General features: G+C 38.7%; 1 pseudogene; it reads left to right on the top strand.

Moving 5' to 3' along the window:
• Positions 1-24930, top strand: part of LOC117482487 — a 36998-nt pseudogene that overhangs the window by 10335 nt on the left and 1733 nt on the right.

Here is a 24930-nt window from a genome sequence, read left to right as displayed (position 1 = left end):
GTACAGGCTGAAAAGGTACAAGGAGTTTGCTTGTGGGTTGTAATGGTGCATGCATAAACACTGTGTAAGAGGAATTCAATAGTCAAAAAAGAGCAAATAACTTTAAAAAAATCCATATTATTTAAAAATATTGTAATATAATAAAGAAATGTTTACAAGAAATATAAATATACTTAAAGGTAGGGTAGGTAAGTTTGAGAAACCGAGCTCGGAGTTAACATCCCGATAGCAATGAATATCTTAAGTGCTTTGACAAAAGATCCATAAAAAAAAGTCATCTGTGGAAGCCGTTAGTACTGTAAAAAGCACGACCAATCATTTTAGCCGGACCGGGCTAAATAACTGGATGTCCTACCTGCCTGTCAGCCTTCCATCTGTGCACAAACTTATCTCGTGCCCTCATGGTCATGTGCCGCGTTCGTTGTGTGTTGGAGGAGGGGCTTGTAAGGAAGTGGCAGATTTTCTCCGGTTGTGTATTTTCAAATTCTAGCGCACTCGAGCCGGTTTCTCAAACTTACCTACCCCACCTTTAATAGTAAGAACAATTACAAAAGAAAAGAAAGTAGCGCAATTTTAAAGTTAACAAATAAAGAAAAATACTAAATCAATTATTAAATAATGCGTTTAAAAAGATACTAGATAGAAAAAATATATTAAAATACTAAATAAGTATTAGTATTAAGAAGTAAAATGACTCTGTGCTACAGACTGATTATGACTGGATTATAATTATTGGTGCATTCATGTGTTCATCGTTTTAATCTCTTCTGCTCTTTTCTTACAGCATGAACTTTACATCAGAGCGTACCACATGCTCATTGACTTTCCCACGGTGAGTGACACACACACACACACACACACACACACACACAGGGTCAAAAGTTCAGTTCCTCACCTCTTGCGGTCTCACAACACGTCACGTGTTCACTTCCTGTTTTGAAGTGAACGCGTGTTGTGGGGTCTTTGATCTTCTCCTCATGACTCCCTTTAGTTTTCAGCTTTAAACGTATAATGATCACAGAGGGGGGTCTTGTCCTTCAGACTGCTGAACACAAACTCAATACACACACACATATAGGGGCTCAGACTCAGATAAAAAGACATATCCATAATCCTAATGAAATACATGAGGACATATAAGTGACGAGAGGAAACCCTGACCAAAATGATTAAAAATTTAAATATTTAAAAGGACATTTAAAGAAGACATATTCTGTGTCTCTACTGTGACATGTTTCCATGCTTTAATGTTCAAAAGTGGTGTTAAATCTCTGCTGATTTCAGAGGGTGGAGGAGCTGAGTGTTCAGGATCAGGTTTCAGTCAGCACTACTCTGCTGTTATGTCACACTGGACTTTAACACCATCTACAATTCAATTCATCCTGTTGCTTTTACTTTCCCCAGTCTGTCACTTTAACTAGCATCAGTGGATTTTAACACTTTCAGCAGGATTGAAGATATGAGAGATTATACTTTTTGATCCAAAAACATGAAATACGTTTTAAAAGTTGATAAAAGGTTTTTATACTGAAGCTTTTTTCAAACGTTTTATGTGGACTCTGACATGTCCTCTCTCACTGCTGCTCTTACAGAAAGTCTCCCTCATGGATTAATGAAGGTCTTATCTAAGTGTTAAAGGTCACCTATCATGCTATCTTAGGCAATAGCATAGGTCTCAGGATATATAAAAATATATAAAAAAACATGTCTATGAAGTGTTTTTGCTCAAATACCAAACAGATCACCCATTATAGCCATGCCTCATATCCCTCTATTTCACTTCCTGTTTCAAAAGTGCTGATTTGGGGTATAAAGCTTTAAAAAAAAAAAGGAGGGGGCTGAGCTCATGGGGGACCCGGCAGCTACTGTCTAAACTAAATACCTGCCTGTGATGAAACGCCATATCATGGATTATCAAGGATTATTTCTGAAACAGTATGGAGCTCAAAGGCTTTCTCTCTTGCCGGTTATACCACAAGGTGAGTTCCTTTTTATGTCCTGCTTCTTCACACACATGCTCTCCAGTACAGGTTTAGCTCTGAGTGTTTAGCGATGCTAATGTAAACACGCCATATTACGTCCAAAACAGTCGGGCATTGTTTCTGATAGCAAACTTTCTGATAGCAACGTTTCTGATAGGGCCGTGGGTCCACATTTCAGATATTACGTCATATCGGACGCAAATCTGGATCAGCTCCGTTGTAGCCCCGTTTTTAGAGATTTGGGTACGGAGGAGAAAAGACAGAGGGTTTTATTTTCTGACGCTGCGTGAGTTCCCTGACACACGGGGACACATCTTTATGTAGAAAAGACATCAAAAAGTGACTTTTGCATGATAGGTCCCCTTTAAAGTTCTATCCTGTGTTTTCAGTATCGGGGACCAGGAGGTGGAGGCTCGGTTCTGTAAGCTGGTGCAGGCGCTGCTGGACGACCACAAAGACGTGGGGACCATGCTGGTGAGGGCTTCAGGGAGTGCCGGCGCCACGTCCAGGTAACACACATTTACTTTTTTTATATATATATATTTGTAGTTTGTATACATTTTTTTATGTGTATATATATATATATATATATATATATATATATATATATATATATATATATATATATATATATATATATATATATATATATATATATATATATATATATATATATTCAAACATTTTTCTCATTGCATATTTTTACTTCACTTCCCTATTTTATGTTTATTTAGAATATTTTTTTTTTCTCCTTTAAATGTAACATGTAGTGGAGTAAATCAATATTTAGCTTTTAAAATGTAGTGGAAATCTATATTTTATATATTTAAAAAATGTTTGTTTATTTAAATATTTGTATATATTATTTAAAAAGAAAATCTAATTTTTAGCACATTTTTATTGTATTTATTCACAGCCACAAACACCCAATTTTCCCCCAAATATAATACAATAACAAAGTATTCTGATAAACAAGTATTAAATGGAAATACATAAGTAAATATCAAGTAGTTTAAAATCATACTAGAGTATAAAATTACTAAAACAAAACACTCATTAACAGCCAAGAGAATAAAGAAAAGGGTAAAAAATCCACTTTAAATGTCAGTAAAACGTTCTCAAACCCCGTTCTCAAACCCCGTTCTCAAACCCCTGTTCTCAAACCCCGTTCTCAAACCCCTGTTCTCAAAACCCCTGTTCTCAAACCCCGTTCTCAACCCCGTTCTCAAACCCCCGTTCTCTTTCCTATAAACCCTCCTGATCTGGTGTTTGTTATTCCTCCAGAGGTGTTGATGTTGTTGTTTGTTTTTCCTCAGGATGAGATGATCCTGCGTAACTTCCTGGACACGACGCTCTGCTCCCGGCTGGGGATCCGCATGCTGGCCACGCACCACCTCGCTCTGCACGAAGAAAACGTACGTATAAAACCATCTCTCACATTTATTTCCTCCGTTTGTGGTTACAGAATAGTCCTGTTTGTTCTACGTTCCCCCCCGAGGTTCCTGCAGGTCTCCACACAAAACATAATTTAAAAAAATCAAGGATATGACTGAGCTTTTTATAAGAAAACATCTAGAAATGCCACTCAGCTTTTAATTCAAATACATATATATACATGAGCCCTGTTGAAGATGCAGACTTCCTGCTTGTCTCTCAACTCAAGCCCTACTGAACACATGCAAACATTCCCAATTTGGGATCAATAAAGGACTTCTTATATTATCTTATCGTCTTCAACAAGCGCTCATATTTTAAATAGTCTTCTGTTTCTTCAGACTGATTTCGTGGGGATGATCTGCGACGCCTCTCTCCTAAAAAGATCGTGGAGAAGTGGGTCGACTCTCGCCAGGTTTGTTCTGTGTGTGTGTGTGTGTGTGTGTGTGTGTGGTGTGTGTGTGTGTGTGTGTTGTGTGTGATGTGTGTGTGTGTGTGTGTGTGCTGTGTGTGTGTGTGTGTGGTGTGTGTGTGTGTGTGTGTGTGTGTTGGTGTGTGTGTGTTGTGTGTGTGTGTGTGTGTGGTGTGTGTTGTGTGTGTGTGTGTGTGTTTGTGTGTGTGTTGTGTGTGTGTAGTGTGTGTTGTGTGTGTGTGTGTGTGTGTGTGTGTGATGTGTGTGTGTGTGGTGTGTGTGTGTGTGTTGTGTGTGTCGTGTGTGTGTGTGTGTGTGTGTGTGTGTGTGTGTGTGTGGTGTGTGTGTGTGTGGCCACCCCTCCTGCATGTCCTCCTTCCCCTGTCGGGAAAATACTGAATTCCTCTTCCAATGTGAGAGTAACATGATAACAAAGGTATCCCAAGTGTAGCTGTGTTCATGGCAGGATGTGTGATTACTAGATGTACTGGTATTCCTCCATCTTGTGACTGTTGTAACTCCCTCTCTTGGATATCAGCATGTGAAGGACACTGTTCAGGAACTAGTTGATGCTCTGTATGTGATGACTACTTCCATTCTGGAGAGGATCACAAATACATGGATCCTGAGATTGAAGCTCAAGCCGGGGACCAGTGAGAACATAAACATATTAAATATATTTCCTAATATGTTAATATCCTCCAGGCGTCTGTGTGAGCATCAGTACGGGAACTCTCCTCGCGTTCGGATCAACGGACACGTCGCCGCTCGATTCCCCTTCATCCCTCTGCCTCTGGACTACATCCTGCCAGAGCTGCTGAAGAACGCTATGAGGTACACACACACACACACACACACACACACACACACACACACACACACCCTGCTCCAGTTACCAGATCAATGTTTGTGTACTTCCTTTTTAAACAAACATTGTCACATGTGTGTCAGTCTTCCTGATATCTCCAATGTGCATGAATGGATTCTCACCATTCAGACTGGATTTGAAACGTCAGATTCTCTTTATTCTTTTGCTTTTTTAACTGTGAGAATATCACTTAAAAATGATTGATTATATCAAGAGAGACACGAATACAAAAAGGCCTGTTTTCATTCTTTTAAAATGTGTAAAATCTTGCCTTTTATTATATCCAACGGGTTGTATTGGATACAGCTTTAAAATGAATAACTGTCAATGGACGAAAAAACTATTATATGGTAAAAACTAATCGTTAAAAATCAAAATACATTCAGGTTAATATGATCAAAACAGAAAAGAAAAGCAGGATTTGACACGTTTTATTATCGGCTCAAACAGTCTCTGAATACCTATTTGACCTAGGTGTCCCTGTTAGGTATTGAATAATTGATTAATCCTAATGAATGTGTGTGTTAATCTGTGTGTGTGTGTGTGTTAATCTGTGTGTGTGTGTGTTAATCTGTGTGTGTGTTAATCTGTGTGTGTGTTAATCTGTGTGTGTGTGTGTGTTAATCTGTGTGTGTGTTAATCTGTGTGTGTTTCAGGGCCACGATGGAGAGCCACCTGGACACACCGTACAACGTTCCTGACGTGGTCGTCACCATCGCCAACAACGACATCGACTTCGTCATCAGGTGAGCGGTTAATATCAAGATTCAAGGCTTTATTGTAAAGCACTTTGAATTGCCTTGTGTTGAAAAGTGCTATATAAATAAACTTGCCTTGCCTTACGTCCGTGGAGTCAAAGCTTTAAAAATTCATCTTTTTTATTCCTCCCTCAGGATCTCAGACCGTGGGGGGGGGATCCCTCACAGAATCATAGACAAGGTGATGGATTACCACTTCAGCACGGCAGAGGAGAGCGCTCAGGAGCTCAGCAACAACAACCTGTTCAACAACATCACTAACAGTGGGAACCAGAGCAGCCCATGCAGGGTCAGAACACACACACACACACACAGACACACAGAGACACACACACACACACACACACACAGACACACACACAGACACACAGAGACACACACACACACACACACACACACACACACACACAGACACAGACACAGACACACACACACAACACAAGAGACACCCAACACACCATCACAGTCCAACCCCATGCACGGGTCAGAACACACACACACACACACAACACACACACACACAGAGACACACACACACACACACTCACAGAGACACACACACACCATCACAGTCCAACCCCATGCACGGGGTCAGAACACACACACACACACACACACACACACACACACACACCTCACAGTCCAACCCCATGCACGGGTCGAACACACACACACACACACACACACACAGACACACAGAGACACACACACACACTCACACATACACAGTCCAACCCCATGCATGGGTCAGGAACACCACACACCACACACAACACACAGAGACACACACACACACAGAGACACACACACACCATCACAGTCCAACCCCATGCACGGGTCAGAACACACACACACCACACACACACACACACACACACACACACACCAGCCACACACCATCACAGTCCAACCCCATGCACGGGTCAGAACACACACATTATATATATATAACACACGCACACGCACACACAGCAGACACACGCACACACACACACACATATACTGTATATCACATTCTAATATCTATATATGTATAGGTAATAAACAATGCACGGGACAGAACACACCCACTGTATATAACACAGAACACACACTGTATATAACACAGAACACACACTGTAATATAACACAGAACACACACCGTATATAACACAGAACACACACCGTATATAACACAGAACACACACCGTATATAACACAGAACACACACCGTATATAACACAGAACACACACCGTATATAACACAGAACACCACCGTATATAACACAGAACACACACTGTATATAACACAGAACACACACTGTATATAACAACACACTAAATGATGATTACGTGCAGATGCACGGTATATGAATGCAGGTCTACTTCCTGTGTTATTTCCCCACTTTACCCCCCCCTCTCCTCTCTCTGTTTCCTGCAGTTTTGGCTTCGGCCTCCCGACCTCCCGAGCGTACGCAGAGTATCTGGGCGGCTCTCCTCCCTCCAGTCCATGCAGGGCATCGGCACCGACGTGTACCTGCGCCTGCGCCACATCGACGGGAAGGGCGAGAGCTACAGGTCTAGAAACCCTCAGAGGATCCTCCCATCTCTCTCTGGCCTTAGACTGATTATAAGCTATGTTAGCTCTCTCGGTGTTGTCTCTGTGAAGTGTTGAATGTTAGGGGAGGAATACACTGAGCATGTAGAAGAAGGAAGGAAGAGCTTCAGTTTTACAGAAGTTCACTGAACGCCTCACACACTCAGCTACACACACCACGGTTTATTAAAACATCCTACCGTTCATTATCAGCATTACAATCGTCCATCTCCCCCGACAGCAGCTCATAAACCTCAAACTGTATTCTCTGATTTAAGCTCAGAAATAAAAACTCCTGAAGCTCAATACTTTTACTGAAGTATCTTTAAGGGTCTCTACCTGAGTATTTCTACTGAATGCTACGTTATACTCCAGGGAATCCTTTAACATAAAGCATCGCTAAGTGTAACACCAGTGGAGTAACTATTAGAGGTAGAAATACTACAAAAAAACGGAATAATTACCATATTTTCTGCAGAATCAGTACATTTACTTCAGTGCGATTTAAAATCCAGTTATCGTATTTGTAGTGGAGTATTCTGACATTAATGTACGAGTACTTTTACTGAAGTATCACTAAGAGTCTATTCTACCTGATTATTTCTACCTAATGCTACGTGATACTCCAGAGAAATCATTTAAAATAAGCATCGCTAAAGATTAACCAGTGGAGTAACTCTTAGAGGTCAAAAATACTACAAAATACTACAAAAAACAGGAATAATTACCCCATATCGTGATATATTTAATAATACATCACATATTACTTCCAGTGTGCATTCAAAATCCAAGTTATTGTACTTGTCGTGGAGTATTCTCACATTAATGTAGGAATACTTTTAGTTCAGTATCTGAATACTTTCCTTGTTTTGCGTATTTTTGCAGTTTTCCAGCTCTTTGCCTTCTCGCTTGCCTTTTAGGTCTCACTCATGCTTCACTCGTTAATAATATATTTCTTTTGCACTTGTGAGTATATTTCAGCCCTTGGCACGGATCATTCGAACACCTTCAAGCAGTACACAGTCCTACCACCGAAAGTATTGTCTAATATCCTTTTTTATTTAGAAAGTGTGTTTATGTTAAGTTTGCTGTTTTTCCTTTGTTGTATAAAGTTCACATTTTCAAATGCGCTGTAACTGTAAGGTCCATTGTTTTCAGATCACAACCGGATTACGTCGTTTTTTTTGTGTGATTTTGCCCCTTTTTTCTGCCTTTTCAGACATGTTCTGCGTTAATACCTGTGGAACCACTGCCCTCCTTCTGTAGTCATTTGCAGTTTTTTTTATTTGTTTTGGAGTTTCTTGTCACCATTTATCGTACAAATTGTGAAAACGTGTTATTATAGATTAAAAAAAGCTGTGAAAGTTGATTTAAAACACATCTTGACTCCAAACTATCTTAAAAAGACCCTTAAAGTTTTTTATTTTGAAGCATTTTGCATCACTAATTTCAGCAAATTAACGACTTTTTGGTGTTTTTTTCCCCTCGTTACGTCGCCTAAAACATCTCCTTCTTCATCCAACTTGGTTAAAGTAGACGTATCGCTGATGGCCACAAACACACCATTTATTTCAAACTTTAAAAAAAAGTCTAACCGCTGTTAAGATTGTCCAAAAAAACATAAAATATGCACCCGGAAATTATTTGCAAAGCCTGTCCTTTCCTGAGTTTCCCAAGCACTCCATGTTTTGTTGAACATTCCCCACCAGCCGTTAAGCATCGATCCTCACAAGTTATTATATTTTAGAAAACATTGAGTTAACAGGAGGGAAAATGTATGAATTGTGTAAATCAGACGTGTTTTTTACACTTTAAGAGAGTTTAAGTAGTGATATTTGATTATATGATACTCCATTTTTATTTCTAAAGCTGTATCTTTAAAGCTTCTCATACATTGTGTAATTTACGTTGGGTTTTTGTGTCTTTAAAAAACGAAAAATAATATAAAAATCTGATTTTCTTAACAATTAAATAACTGGTTAACTTCAGATTTGCTCACACATGTGAACCAATGATTTTCATGTTAAAATACAGTGCAGGGGCTCATTTATTTTGACGTCACATTGATCTAAAAGCGTCCGTACCTGCAGAGTTTATGAATTTGTGTTTATTGATGAAGGTTTTTGAAGACGTAGTGTATTAAAGTATGTAGTTTGTGCATGTGAAGCAAAGATAATAAAGATTAATTGATCGTGCCCCTTCTTTATGTGGGGTTGTAGCATGAACTGAGTGCAGTCTGCCCCCTGCTGGCCTGAAAGTACAGTGCAGGCAGACAGAAATATATTATCTAGGAGGGGGGGGGGGGGGGGGGGATATGAAGTGCAACTTTTAGGGGGGTTTTTCACGGGATGTACGATGTGTAATTTCTATTTTCCAGTGTCTGATTTTGTAATTTTTTCAGGTAGAAATGAGAACAGAAATGATTTCGATGGTTTGTCTCGTCGACTGAAACCAGTTTGTTTTCTGTAGACATTAAACTTTACTTGGTTTGGAACTTTAAGATGTTGTCTTTGTCTTTACTCATTTGTGAATGAAATGTGAAAGTGTCTCTTTTGTTTTGTATGGCTGAAGTTAAGAGTCTTCAGCTTGTGAAGGAGGATCTCTAAACATTTTCACCATTTACCAAAACAGGATAGAAATAGGAAAAAGTCATACTACAAAATAAAATAATATTGTCGTAATATAGGATGAAATGTGAGAAAAATAGTCATTGTATAGTATGTAATAAAAAAAAATTAACAGTATAGTATCCCAATTTCTTTTGAAGTCGAATGGTATAGGGGAGGCTGTGGCACAGTGGCCTAGTGCGTTGTGCATTGGGACTAGTGCGTTGGTGTTGGGATCAGGGGGAGTCACAGGTTCAAACCCGCTGCAGTCAGCGAATGTCGTTGTGTCCCTGAAGACACTTCACCCCAAATTGCTCCTGTGGGATTGCCCACAGTATTGAGTATATGTAGTCAATTAAAGAATGGGGTAGGTAAGTTAAGAAAACTGGCCTCGAGATACACTTTTTGTTATATTCCATGGAATGCTCTTAACATCCCGATAGCATGGAAATCTGAAGTGCTTTACAAAAAAATCCATACAAAAAATGTCATCTGTGGAAACCGTAGTACTGTAAAAAGCACGACCAATCATCTGAGCCGGCCCGGCTAAAATAACTGGAATGGCCTACCTGCCTGTCAGCCGTTCCATCTGTGCACAAACTTATCTCGCTGCCCTCATGGGTCATGTGGCGCGTTCGTGTGTGTTGGAGGAGGGGCTCTGTAAGCAGGGTTCGAGTTATAAACTGAGCTCTATGGGGGTCTTTGAAACTAACGCGTGCGCACGCTTGCACGTGCACACACACTCAAGCTCAAACACACACACACACACACACACACACACACACACACCAATAATAAACATATGGACAGGGGTTACTATTTAAAAAAAATTGCAAATGTATTTGGGAACCTATCCATGTGAACATATTTTGGGGGTGGACCTCAAATCCTCTAGGGGGGTCCGGGGGCATGCCCCCCCTGGTAAGATATTTGTTTAATTTTGGAGTTAAATGCATCAATCTGGTGCATTTTGAGGGGAAAATAAAGAGACTAGATCTATGGAAACACCCATATGAAACAGATGCCACATCATGTAGACAGACAGTCACCCTGTGTGAGGCACACCCACATTTGCGCAGCGTTACGTTCACAATAGCCTACATTAAAAAAAAATAATCGCTAGGCCATCGGGAAACCTCCCGGCCCTCCCGATGGCCAGTCCGGGCCTGCCAGCAGCCCTCTACTTGCTACAAACACCAGGGCCGGTTCTGACCAATTTGCTGCCCTAGGCAAGATTTTTGCTGGTTCAATTATATCTTATTTTATCAGTTAACATTTATTTATTCATCCTTTTTTTTTAATCCCTCCAGTTTTAAAGGATATTGTTGGTTTACTGTCCTATAGTATACATGTGCCAAGAGCAGTGGCGGCGCCAGGGTATGGCTGGGGTAGGCTACAGCCATACCAAGAAATGGCTTAGCCCCACCTTTGCCCCACCATGAAAAGTGATGTTAAAGTAAGCAAATTCAATTAAATAATAAGCAAAATGCAAAATGTTGAGAACATGGATTGCGAAAATATACGGGTCGTGTCCACAACACACAAACTGATCCTCCTGTAACAAGTGCACGTTACTGATGCAATATGGTTGAGACCATTCGGGCTTATAGAAGAGGGGTGCAAGGAATAGTCTAAGTAGTGGGGGAGTTTTAAACACGAAAGGTGTGGAAATTCTCTGGCGTTAAGTGCGGCCGCGGTCAGATCAAAATGCCTCCGAATGCAATTTGAATAGACCTACAGCCAATCAGAGCAATTCAACGTTGTCTGCGTCATGCCTTACTGATTGAGATCAATCGAAACCGCCATTCAGTATCCCTATTGGATCTTCAACGTGTACTATCATACGTCACGTTCACAGTGATCCCTTTTTATTTACAGATGTGCCGTTTTATTTCATACAGTTCCATTTTGATTGAGAAAGGGAAATAATCTAAACCTCACGTGTGGCATTTCACTGTTTCACGGGGTGCGATATAGCGTGTATGTAATTCAATTGCAAATACTGACTTGAGCACCACCACTGTATGGGTTAGCCCTACCATAGATTACCCAACAAAAATACCCTAGCGCCTCCACTGGCCAGTGGCCAAGAGCAAGGACTGTTTTAGGTAAGACAGCTTTTATGTGCGCAGCTCCACTTGCTTGGAACATTCTTCAGCAAGAATTGAAACTGAGCAATCTCATTCCTCTGCATGTTTTTAAAGCTAGGCTAAATGAAATGCTCGTTGATACTATGGGTACTTGTAAATGTCTATAACTATGTAAATGTATCCTGTAAATATAATGTATGATGTCCTTTATTGTTTTATGTTTCATGTGGAACCTATATGCTGCAGGTCTCCCTTGAAAAAGAGATCTATGATCTCAATGGGACCAATCTGGTTAAATAAAGGTTTGAAATGAAATGAAATGACATTGGAATGATTTCAAACCTGTTTTTATTTATCCTAATAATTATAAAGGTGTGCCTTGGAAATATTTGTTTACATAAATTGTGATAAAACCGTTTGAAACACACTGAGATAACTTAGACTAAACTATCTAAACACTCAGTCCTTTACCTCACTGAGCCTCTCAGGGCAAATGGAAAATGTAACCGGGGTGAAAAGGGTGTTATCTTTACTTAATTATGAATGTGAACAGTTGTATCAACAGCTTTTACAATGTGCTGCTGACTGCTGGAAAGTGGTTTTACTTTAATGTATTTGTTTCGTCCATTGTGCTAATGCAGGTGGGGCCGACCAGTTATACAAGAGGTAGATAATAGCTGTACTTTTTTTTAATGAGCCACATGCCATGATGCACCAACATAATTGTATTATTTAGACTGAGATAGACTAATCAACTCATTACAGGGCGAGAGAGAGAGAGAGAGAGAGAGAGAGAGAGAGAGAGAGAGAGAGAGAGAGAGAGAGAGAGAGAGAGAGAGAGAGAGAGAGAGATCAGACAAAGTGATATGAGTGATAGTGAAACGTTTTAACTTTCATTTAGCAAAAAATAGCGTGAAACTTTACATGCAAGCTCCAAAGTAACTTCCTGAAATGTAATTGTCTGCGGTGATTCTACGGAGTCCCCAAAGGCCCAAAATTGTGCACACAAAACATATTTTCGGAAGTTGCTCTACTTATGAAATCTCTGTTAGTTTAAACTCCCACTTCACTACTTTACATTCAAAACAAATAGCTTATAAAATGTGGCACGGCATTATTGATAAAGCTACATATTAGTCTATAAAATAGTTACATCATACTTATCTTAACCAGCAACACCAATAAAATACTGCTTCAAATAAATGCATCGCAAATAATCATCAGTTTTTATTCAATGCATATAGAGGCAACTGAACCACACATCAACATTTCATCCATGCATTTCTTCACTTGTCAGTTGTTGTTCAAGCTCTCAAACAAACAAGCGGGCAGTACATCACATCGGCTCTTTTTGCTGCTACTTTGACAACATGGTTGCAACCGGTTTTGTTTTCGTGCTGTTGATGCCAATTTTCATTTTTTTATATAGTGAGTTGATGATTTCATAAACTAAGAGTGAGGTACATTTTCGCCTCGCAAATTTTCCATCCAAATGAAGCAACATTTCTAAATCATTTTCAGACAAATTTGACTACACATGTTAGTATTGTTAGATCTTATTGTCTTATATTTGTGTACAGCACTTTGAATTGCTATGTGTTGAAAGGTGCTATATAAATAAACTTGCCTCGCCTTGCCTAGTGATGACTCACAATCTACTAGGATTAATAAATGTCCAAAGTGTCTATTACGTTAGTAGGAAATCCGACCTAGAGCAATTGAGCATTGGAATAGAACATGTTGTTCCATACGGCCCAATGAGAACAAACACGAGGCAGAATCTAAACAGGAAAGTGTAAAAACATGTTGAATCATTAAACATCTGATAGAACAAGAACAAGATACACCTAGTTTTTGTTTTTTCTAAAAACAAAACAATGAGGTAGATACTAGCTGTCCTTTTTTTTAAGTAGGGGCAGCTTGGGCGTATTGTTGTACATAGCCGCGGGAACATGTTTCGAATGGGGGGTGCTGTGGGGATGACACCAGGGCCGGTTCTGACCAATTTGCTGCCCTAGGCAAGATTGTTGCTGGTTCATTTATATCTTATTTTACCAGTTAACATTTATTTATTTATTTATCCATATTTTTTTTAGAAAACATTGAGTTAACAGGAGGGAAAATGTATGAATTGTGTAAATCAGACGTGTTTTTTACAACTTTAAGAGAGTTTAAGTAGTGATATTTGATTATATGATACTCCATTTTTATTTCTAAAGCTGTATCTTTAAAGCTTCTCATACATTGTGTAATTTACGTTGGGTTTTTGTGTCTTTAAAAAACGAAAAATAATATAAAAATCTGATTTTCTTAACAATTAAATAACTGGTTAACTTCAGATTTGCTCACACATGTGAACCAATGATTTTCATGTTAAAATACAGTGCAGGGCTCATTTATTTTGACGTCACATTGATCTAAAGCGTCCGTACCTGCAGAGTTTATGAATTTGTGTTTATTGATGAAGGTTTTTGAAGACGTAGTGTATTAAAGTATGTAGTTTGTGCATGTGAAGCAAAGATAATAAAGATGAATTGATTGTGCCCCTTGGGTTGTAGCATGAACTGAGTGCAGTCTGCCCCCTGCTGGCCTGAAAGTACAGTGCAGGCAGACAGAAATATATTATCTAGGAGGGGGGGGGGGGATATGAAGTGCATCTTTTAGGGTTTTTTTCACGGGATGTACGATGTGTCATTTCTATTTTCCAGTGTCTGATTTTGTAATTTTTTCAGGTAGAAATGAGAACAGAAATGATTTTGATGGTTTGTCTCGTCGACTGAAACCAGTTTGTTTTCTGTAGACATTAAACTTTACTTGGTTTGAACTTTAAGATGTTGTCTTTGTCTTTGTCTTTACTCATTTGTGAATGAAATGTGAAAGTGTCTCTTTTGTATTTTGTACGGCTGAAGTTAAGAATCTTCAGCTTTGTGAAGGAGGATCTCTAAACATTTTCACCATTTACCAAAACAGGATAGAAATAGGAAAAAGTCATACTACAAATAAAATAATATTGTCGTAATATAGGATGAAATGTGAGAAAAATAGTCATTGTTATAGTATGTAATAAAAAAAAATTAACAGTATAGTATCCCAATTTCTTTTGAAGTCATGGTATAGGGAGGCTGTGGCACAGTGGCCTAGTGCGTTGTGCAGTGGACTAGTGCGTTGGTGTTGGGATCAGGGGAGTCACAGGTTCAAACCCCGCTGCAGTCAGTATGTCGTTGTGTCCCTGAGACACTTCACCCCAAATTGCTCCTGTGGGGATTGCCCACAGTATTGAGTATATGTAAGTCACTTAAAGATGGGGTAGGTAAGTTTAAGAAACCGGCTCGAGATACACTTTTTGTTATATTCCATGGAATGCTCTTAACATCCCGATAGCAATGAGAATGAGGACCTGCGTGCCAAGGAGATGCACGACGAACGGCTGCTGCATTCACACAAGGCCCAGGAATCGAGGTGGAGCAACAAAATACCTTTCAGGCTGGGCTTCTGGCAGTGCTAAGCGAGCTGATGAAATCCAACAGGCCTTCAATACAAAAATTAAGAAAAACTTGTCGTTGATAAACTGTACAATGACTTGTTGGGAGGCGTGTGGTGCAGTGGTCTGGTGCGTTGGTGTTCGGATCAGGGGAGCACAGGTTCAAACCCCACTGCAGTCAGGATGTCGTTGTGTCCCTGGGCAAGACACTTCACCCCAAATTGCCTACACCTGGGACAGTTCATTTTGTATTATTGTGATTATATATATATGCCACTGTTATTAATACTGACACCTAATTTTGCACTAAGGTGTGTCTGCTGCTCAGCCTACCTATTATTATTATATATATATATATATATATATATATATATTGCCACTGTTATTATATTGTTTTGATACTACTGACACTTATTGATCTGCTGCTGATAAATAAAAGAGAACCTCCATGCACAGCACTAGCATCATGACTGTCTTTGTTTAAACCAGCAGCAGTGCAGCGGTACACAGACTAACCTGTGTGTGTGTAACGTAGTTCTTCAGGTGTGTATGCTTAACATGTATGTATTTATCACAGTAAAGATGGTATACAAAAGCTTTTTAAAGAGCTTTCAACCTCATCCCATTGTCTTTAACACACATTTAACATAATATACTCATATTAATATCCAAATATACAGTATGAGTACTGTTTTGATACTGACATTTCATCTTTGCACTAAGATGTGTCTGCACTATTGTAATTGTGTCTGTTGACTGTGGTAAATAAAAGAGAGAACCAAATGCACTGTACAAAAGATCAGCTTTATTGTCAATTTACAATTTCCATGCTGTTCAGATGCCTCAAGGGCTGTGCGCGTGTCTTGCCCCGTGGCGATTTGTTTAGGTTGCGTCTCCCCAATGTTGCTTCCAGGCAAATACAGAGGAGTTGAAAAGATCCACTTTGATCCACTGCACATTGGTGTACACCAGGCCGAGGTTCTATTGTTCACCCAGAGAGAGCGCGGGACACGACGCGTTCCGTAGTATTCGCATATCTGGAATACATACAAAGACACAAATTAGCCCTACATAACTCCATAAATCCTACATTAGATAGTATTAATGTGATTTAATGAACGTACCATTGCTGTTCTTTGGGCGTGATAACGGTCATCATCCTCAGCTGTCCTACGGCGAAACATGTCCATAGCGTGTGCTTTTCGTGGTCCAATCCTTTTGTTAAGGCTTCTTAACCGCCTTCGCCTCCGACTCAGCATTTCTATTGCATTTGAATGGTCGATCTGTATTTTTATTTGTGGCTGAGTTATTGGCTTAAATAACTCAGTTACGAAGCTGTATAACACGACCACCAAAACGTCAACTCCATACCGTGTCTGAGGTCGGAAGGTAAACAGAAGCATACAGCGGAAGCGGAAGTTTTTCTTCTTCTTCTCTCGGTTTTTTGGCGAATTTCAACTTTAAGGTGCATACCGCCACCTACTGTACTCGCCGTGAAGTTGTTTGCGGCCTGCCAGTAAACCCAAAGCAGAAGAAGAATAAGTGACGTCAGCGGCTCATTTGCCTAATCCACCCACAGGAACTCATTTTGGTGTGAACGCGATCTGCTTTAGTTCGTCAGAACTAAAAGAGCTCTCATGAACTAAAGTTCTCATGAACTACTGTGGGAAAAGTACTTGGTGTGAACGCGCCTCATGATCTCGGCTCGCGCAGCACGCTCACAGGCATAGATTGTGCAAGAGGTGCAGTGCAGGCATATTGTTATTCAAGAGATGCGTTGTTCTTTTGGAAAACATGTTTTTCTTTTCAATAATACTCATTACATTGACACATGCATTATTTGTGATTAAAATAATGGTTGTTGGTAATGTATTAGCGACCCCCACAGATGTATGATTTCACTGCGTCCGTGGGAGCTCAGACCCCTCCTTATGGGAGCTCAGCTCCCATTGGCTCCCACATAACTCGAACCCTGGTCATTGTGCTTTCGGTATTTGACGTATAAACAGTATTTAGCCTCTTTTTGTTTTTAATTATAACTGTCTTTCTGTTCAGATGACAAATGTGTGCGTCAGGTGACTTAAATCATGATATGATGTTTGGTTCTTATTAAAATAGTAATAGAGCAGTCCTCCCACATGTGATGATATGCCACTAGAATGTATGTTACACACATGTTTTTGCACAAGAATCAGCCACTAGGCTTCCTTTTATGATAGTTTCTTAACAGCCTCTCAATCCACGTTGGTCAGGCTGGTGTGCAGATTGGCAATGCCTGCTGGGAGCTTTACTGCCTGGAACATGGGATCCAGCCGGACGGCAGGAAGCCTGGTGACCAGAACATCTCAGGAGGAGTGGACGATTCCTACAACACCTTCTTCAGTGAGACTGGAGCTGGAAAGCACGTCCCCAGAGCAGTGTTTGTTGACCTGGAGCCCACTGCCATCGGTACATTCTCATTCATTATAAATGATAAAAGTATCATAAACCTTTTCCCCCCTCTGTCATTCAAAACCTTCAATAATCTAATGCTCATTACCCTTAGATGAGGTGCGCACGGGGACTTACCGCCAGCTGTTCCACCCTGAGCAGCTGATCACTGGCAAGGAGGATGCTGCCAACAACTACGCCCGAGGACACTACACCATCGGCAAGGAGGTCATCGACCTGGTGATGGACAGAATCCGAAAGCTGGTCAGTACATTTAGAACAGAAGTCAATTTTACTGAAGAGTATTAAATGGAGATGAATCAGTTTATTGCTAAGTAGGTTTTCACATACAAGGAGTATGCAATCATATTGTGGTGAATGGCAAAAATAAGTATTGCCAAAGCCAAGTGTCATAACTAATAATAAATATGTGAAGTATATGTTTTAAAATGTAGAGCTGTACAGTGTTTTAGACAAACACAAGACATAACAATCTGGTATCACTCTTTCAAAGTGAGCATATTTCCCCGATTCTGGCCCACTTGCATCGGCTTCCTCCACCCTGCAGAATTCAGTTTAAGATCCTCCTGATCACATTCAAAGCCCTCCATGGTATGGCACCCTCTTATCTCTGATCTGTTTTCATTGAATCTATATGTTTACATGCTGTGCACTAATACGCTTTGTTATCATTAGCTGTGAACCCTTGGCACTGCTGTCTTTGTATTATATAAATACATTTATTATTATTATTTCATGATTTTCTCTTTTTCTTTCAGTCCGACCAGTGCACCGGTCTTCAGGGTTTTGTTGTGGCGATCCAAGTACTCACACAACATGAAAGAATGAAACAGAGAGGAATCAATGAAACACAAACACAGAAATAGTTGAGATTAATCATTATTATTTAGTTGCGCACCACTAAACAATAATGGGGAAACATTACCTTGCTTCAAGAGCAACCAATCGCAGAAATGGTCCCGCGAATATTCAGAAACACAATGCACTTATAGGTTTCCTAAATGACACACGAACATGTTCCCTAATCATGTTTAACGCACACACATTGTCAGTTCTCCTAAACTTGAACGCACCAACATCAGAGCAACATGTAAGTTCCAGATGTCAAAAGGTCATTATCTCATGAAGTCTTTAGGAGCCTTGCAGGATATGAATTATCCAATTAACAAACTATATATATCGTCTGCACATGAGCGCACATACATTTCTTTACATTAACTAACACACCAACATCCTTATCGTTTCTTAGCTAATGCATGCTGTAATGAACCACTAACTAACAAGACTTTAACTGTATTATATCTGAGGAAGACCTCTCTTGGAGTTCCTCTGACCTTTGCCAATTTACTTAACATGGGTACATCTGCTGTTAATTGCAAAGACCATTGATAATTAGCAAAGAGACTCATAGGCCTCTTCCAATATCTGGAAACTGTAATTAAATCATAGTTATATTGAGAAGGTCCAAGACTTGACATAACATTCCCTCCTTTTATTAATTTAAGTTTCCAGATCATACAAAAAAACTCTTACAAATAGCCAAAAAACCACCTTTTTGATTATAACACAAAAAGTGAAAGAAAAGACAATTTGCGCTAATCTACTGTTACTTAAATGGAAAATCATTTAAAAACCTCAGTATGCTTAAGAGGAAAAAATCTATTTGTCCCATTCAAGTTTAACAAACTTACATACATAACCTAATAACAAAGTAACATTCAATGTAATACTTGATTATACATAATAAAAAATCTTCCAAAACACTTATAGCAAGATGTAACTGGCGTACACTCTTTTTGCTTCTGTTATATTGTCCAGTGAACGCTTCTTCAGGTGGTGCACGTTCCGATCTCCATGCGTAGCCTTTAGATGGAATATCTATCTTAGCCTTCATGCTGTAATGTCCCATCTCATAGCAACATCCCTTGATGACATCTGAAGCAACATCATTACCATTTGAATTGGACGGAACTGTAGTCAGAAAAACTGAGACTTCTTTAAAAGAACAGTTTAACGGTAGATCTTCTTCTCTGGAGTTTGAGATTACTAATATACTTGGCTGTAAATCATCTCAGAAGTTTTGGGTTTTGTTCTTCGTGTTGACCCAAACCCATAAGACAATAGCAGTGGAAGAATAGCTGGAACTGAAGGTAGTCATCCAGCTGCCTTCATTGACACTCCAGTTTGCCTCCAGACGCAGCTCCTTAAACATCTGCCTCAGAATGATCCATCTTCCCTCCTCAAGATTGCAAGGGAAAGACAGCTTTGACCTGGGTAGAAAATAGCACTTGCATTCTGGGTTAACAGCCTAAAGTCAACCACTAGGTCTTAGAGTCTTATCTATAATTTTTAAACTTCTTGAAACCATGAAATGTTGTTTGTGTTGTGTTTTTACTTACCCACAATTTCCTAAGCACACAACAAACATATTCTGCAAAATTGTTTAGCCACGGTGCTGAAACCAATCAGATCCCAACTTCGAACATTACATTTAATCATACCTATCTTTAGCAGAACCCAATCAGGAGCTTAACCATGTAGGAAAAAAGTTGTTTAGGCAAAAAGTTGTTTCATTTTCCCTCTGGATCATGTGAGGGTTAAAAAATTCACGTGAACAAGAACAATAAACCCATTATACCCCTCCTGGAAACATTGTCCTCTAAACCATAGAGACCATGTTTCCCCAAGTAAGATACCTCAGAGTACCCATCTGCTCATACATTGTTATTTCAAAGTCCTATGACTCATCATCAGGAAAACTTTCTCCTGTCAAAAAGAATCAACAATGTTAAATATCAAGTTACATAGTCATCAAGCCATGCAGGGATCATGCATAGTCAACACAAATACAAATTTCATGCACCATGTCTCACAATGGTTCAACTAATATGGCATAGTCAGAAATCCATTCTTCCAAAAGTAATGCGTATATCCCAAAATAAAATCACTCTGTCGGTGGGTCAGTGTTACTGTAACAGTCAGGAATTGACAAATCAATTCACATTCATTCAGTCTTTGCAAAGTCTAAGTCAGTCTCGAGATCTCATGTCCTATAGTTGTGCACTTTGATATTCTACCAGCTGGAGTTTTTAATCAGTGACATCATGGTGTTGATGTCAAACAATGCAACAAAGTTTTTCCCCGTGTTCGCAGCACAATTTGTTTCAGATGTTAAACAAACAAATTATCAATACACTTTATTAATGTACTGCCCCTAGGAAACACAAAGCCTGACAAATGTTCTTGCAAGGCATCCCTAAGTGAACCTGCAGTCATCGGCCTTTTTAATTAATTATTTGAATTAATTAATAATAATAATAATAATAGTCCTTTTTATTAATTTGTTTACCCTTAGAAGTGAACATATCTCATAATGTTACATCAGGATGTTAAACAAAGTTTTAGCCAAATCAATCATACCAAACCATTTTATAGTACCAGGTACTGAAGTAGATCAGTATTACTGTATCAGATTTAACTGGTGATTGAACAAACAAAAGCCTCTTTGTTTACATCATGCAGACCACTAACACATTTTTCCAAGTTCAGCATCAGCCTTCGTTACTCTAAAATTACGTTTTAAATAGGAATATTTAGAAATGGAACAAATATTCAATCTTCAGAAATGTCCTCAATAAATCTCTATCTAGGGAATAGCCAACATATTTAAAAAAAATGTCAGATATATAAAAAATAAACCTAAATACTCCTTTACTATCAAAGTCTAAAGCTAGACCTAAGGTGAACAGTTTTTTTAATAGACAATTTAAACTAAAAAACAAAACTGGACTCGTGTTTTTTTGTTATTTGTACTTCAAAATACATTAGTAAATACTTTGTAAAGTTATTCACACTATAACTAACCCTTTCTAGGATATCAAATCAGTTAATCTTTAACCAGACACTATTTCCCTATTTATTTTTTGTTCATTATAACAATGGTATAACAACCACACGTTTTACCCATAGCTAGTTTATATTTCAAGATTATTCTGTGTGATATAATAATCAATTGTATGCAAAATAAAGGATATTAATAGTATTAATCTTTTCAGTATTCTAGACCATCGTTAAACAAGCAGCCTCTCTTCTTAAACACTAAACATAATGTTCTACACCACCCTCTGGAAAACTCTTGCACAGTTATGCTGTAAAATCATTGCATAATTTCTTCAGAGTCTGAACAGTCTGAGATAAGCCTGTCTCAAGATCTTGTCATGATGAGAACAGTCAGTGATTCGTTGTCCTCTGCAGCTGTAGTCAGTGGCAGGGTCCCCAAAAAGCTAGAAACGGCCCTGGTCAGTGCTCAAGGAAACTCTCTCTGGCATCTGAAGGGAAGGAAACTCTTGGATCAATGTGGTACAATCAGCAGACACACGTTGTCCTCTGGACAGTAGAAATCCCCAAAAACTGCAGTTCCTCTTCACACCACTGTTGCCTTGACAACAAGGGTTCATGTCCATCACAAGCAAAATGTCAAAACCTCCTCAGAGATGCGTTCTTTGCACACTTCTTCTGTTTCTGTAGTGAGCAACATTTCACCAACACACTGATTCAGAGTACAACCCAAAGGTGGCGCATAACTATCCAGTGCTGCTGTAATCACAGCCAATTAGCTACTAGAGAAAAACTCAATTTAAATCTCTCCCCCAACGGGTTACAAAATGAAATGGCTGAGTGTCCATATGGTCAGGAATGCTGAAACATGTGAATGTTAAAACAAACTAATGGTGGTAGTTTACCCAGATTCTTTACTTCACCAAAAGTAGTACAACTACATTGTAAAATCTCTTTTGTCTGCTTTAAAATCTTCTTAAATTCGAAACCAAAAAGGTCTTCCTTCTCCACCATGATGCATTTTAACATCAAAGTTCATACAAACTGATGATTTATCTTTAAAACTATGAGAAATGATAGTTTTCATAAAACACTATTCTTCTTTACTTCAGTTCTAAGTCAATGAGCAAAACAAGGAAACCTTCATTTAAACACTATAGATTCATCTTTTATCTTCTTGCTTATTCTATTATTTTTCAAATTATTTATCTAAGTTGTGTTACAAGCAGGGTTAGGTTGTAATAATACAAAACATCAAGTAACTGTATTCAATCCGCGCTATATTTGAAAAACCCAAGTAATCTAATTTCAGTTAATGAATTATTGGTGGAAAAGTTTCCTCACAAAATGTAATCTTCATTACTAAAGCTAAAACCTAAAGAAATCATCACGGAACAGTTTTCTTTCCTTATCACTCAATTGTTTCAATAAAAACAAAAAAGCATCTCAACATCTCAACACTTTATTCCATCTAAGCATGAATGTTTATGACAGACACGCCATATATTCCAAGAATAAATATCTCTGGGCCCTAAAGAACAATCCATTAATCCAAAACGGTCTTCAATGATATCAATTGTGAACTTTCTTAACATTAATAGTAAATTCAACGTATGTTCTCTTTAGAACAAAGATAGGATAGTTGCAGCTGAAACTGGTTAATAGCAATTTTCTGTTAACCTAGATAAGCACGTTTTTCTTATATCTAGTAATATAAATATATTTATATTTTATGTTACTCATAAAACAGTAAACCATAGGAACATTTTCCAGAATAGTAGTTAACTTTATATAACATTTACTCTCTCTAGACTCAAAACATCTTAATTCTCCTGTCTCTCTCTTTCCTCACTGCGCCCTGCAGCTGCTCCTGTCCACAAGCTTCTCTCATCAATCACACTTGACCTCTTATGTTATCCAACATTGAGAGGCTTGAGCAAGCATCGTACAGAGCCTCTGTCATGCTTAAACATTAACAGCTTCCTTCTGACTGACAAACTTATAAAAACCTCCTGCTTATTACTTACTACTCTTTCTTCATAAACTTAAAAAATACAATTGTGGTGAATCGTTTGCGTTTTCAGTTTCCTATCTACTTTAAACAACCATCAAATGAGAGTTACTATTGTATGATAAATACAACTCCTAAATAATATTACAATATATATTTCTTACAGTGAGTTTGTTATTTCATGTTTAACAATTCTCCTCTTTCTATGTATTGTACTAGGTGGAAAAATCCACTATTATATTTAATTTGAATAAAACCTTTACCTTAATGTACTTCATATACTCAGTAAACCTCTTCTTACTTTGCCTTAACGTTACTGTATGTAATTAAGTTCCTTTGAAATATAAGTAACAATTCTTAGTCAAATGACAAATACCATGAAATTCACAATGCAATGCAATGGTAACAATCAGTTCTCAAAGACTATGTTTAAATAGCAACAAATCATTGTTTCTTATTTATTTCAATATATCTACTACTTCAAATCACACATTGATCTATTCATTTTCAATGTATTCACTCCAACTTCAGATCACTCGTTGATCTTTCACTCCTTGTTTTAAACAGAGAAACACAATGCAGCCTTCTTTCAGAGAAAAAACAAGCAGACACACTCCGGGCTGCTGCTCGACAATTAGAAGGGGGGGAGATACTTTCACAGACAAAGACAGACACACCCCGGCTGGAACTCTCAGCCTTTTCAGAAGAAAGGGGGACATATTTCAAACTGTAGCTTCTTTGACCAATAAGAAATTAAAACTATGGTATACCAAAACATTTAGCGCTTTATCACAGACTCTACATTACGGTCTGACAAAACATGGAAAACTCCACTTTTGTATGTAGTGAATTCACAGAGTCGCCAGGCAAGTTTTATACTTTTAACTCCCTGAACTCAGATCGGGCTTATTAATCTCTTAATTACCGAACGGACCGGATGTGCACTTGGCTCGCAAAGCAAATCATATCCCCTCAGCCAAATGAATATCTGAACCTTAAGACAATCATTAGGATCTTCTCAGGCAGAATTCACGACTACGAGGTCAGATACAGTGATTCCTCCAGCATAACATGTCCTTACGGCTAGCAAAGATCATATCCCCTCAATCAAACCCTTAGCTTCTCAGGCAGATTACGAGGTCAGATACAGTGATCTCTCCAGTATAAACATTTATCAACATAAAACAAGACCAACAAACAAAACAATCAACAGATCTCAACCATAACTGTGCAAATATCTCAAATCCACTCCTCTGCATTTTCCTTTTAACCAATACAACTTCAAAAGTCATTTCATTCCAAATACGTTTTGCTTACTGTGAGTTGGTATTTCTTCTGTGGAAGTCTCAAGTCTGGTTTCTCAATTCCTCGAGATTTTACCACAGCTTTCTATGTAGCTGCCTGATCAGGGTGAGTTGAGACCT

This window comes from Trematomus bernacchii, unplaced genomic scaffold, assembly GCF_902827165.1.
Source record: "Trematomus bernacchii unplaced genomic scaffold, fTreBer1.1, whole genome shotgun sequence".
Classification (NCBI taxonomy): Eukaryota; Metazoa; Chordata; class Actinopteri; order Perciformes; family Nototheniidae; genus Trematomus; species Trematomus bernacchii.
This window is presented reverse-complemented; position numbering and strand designations above follow the sequence as displayed.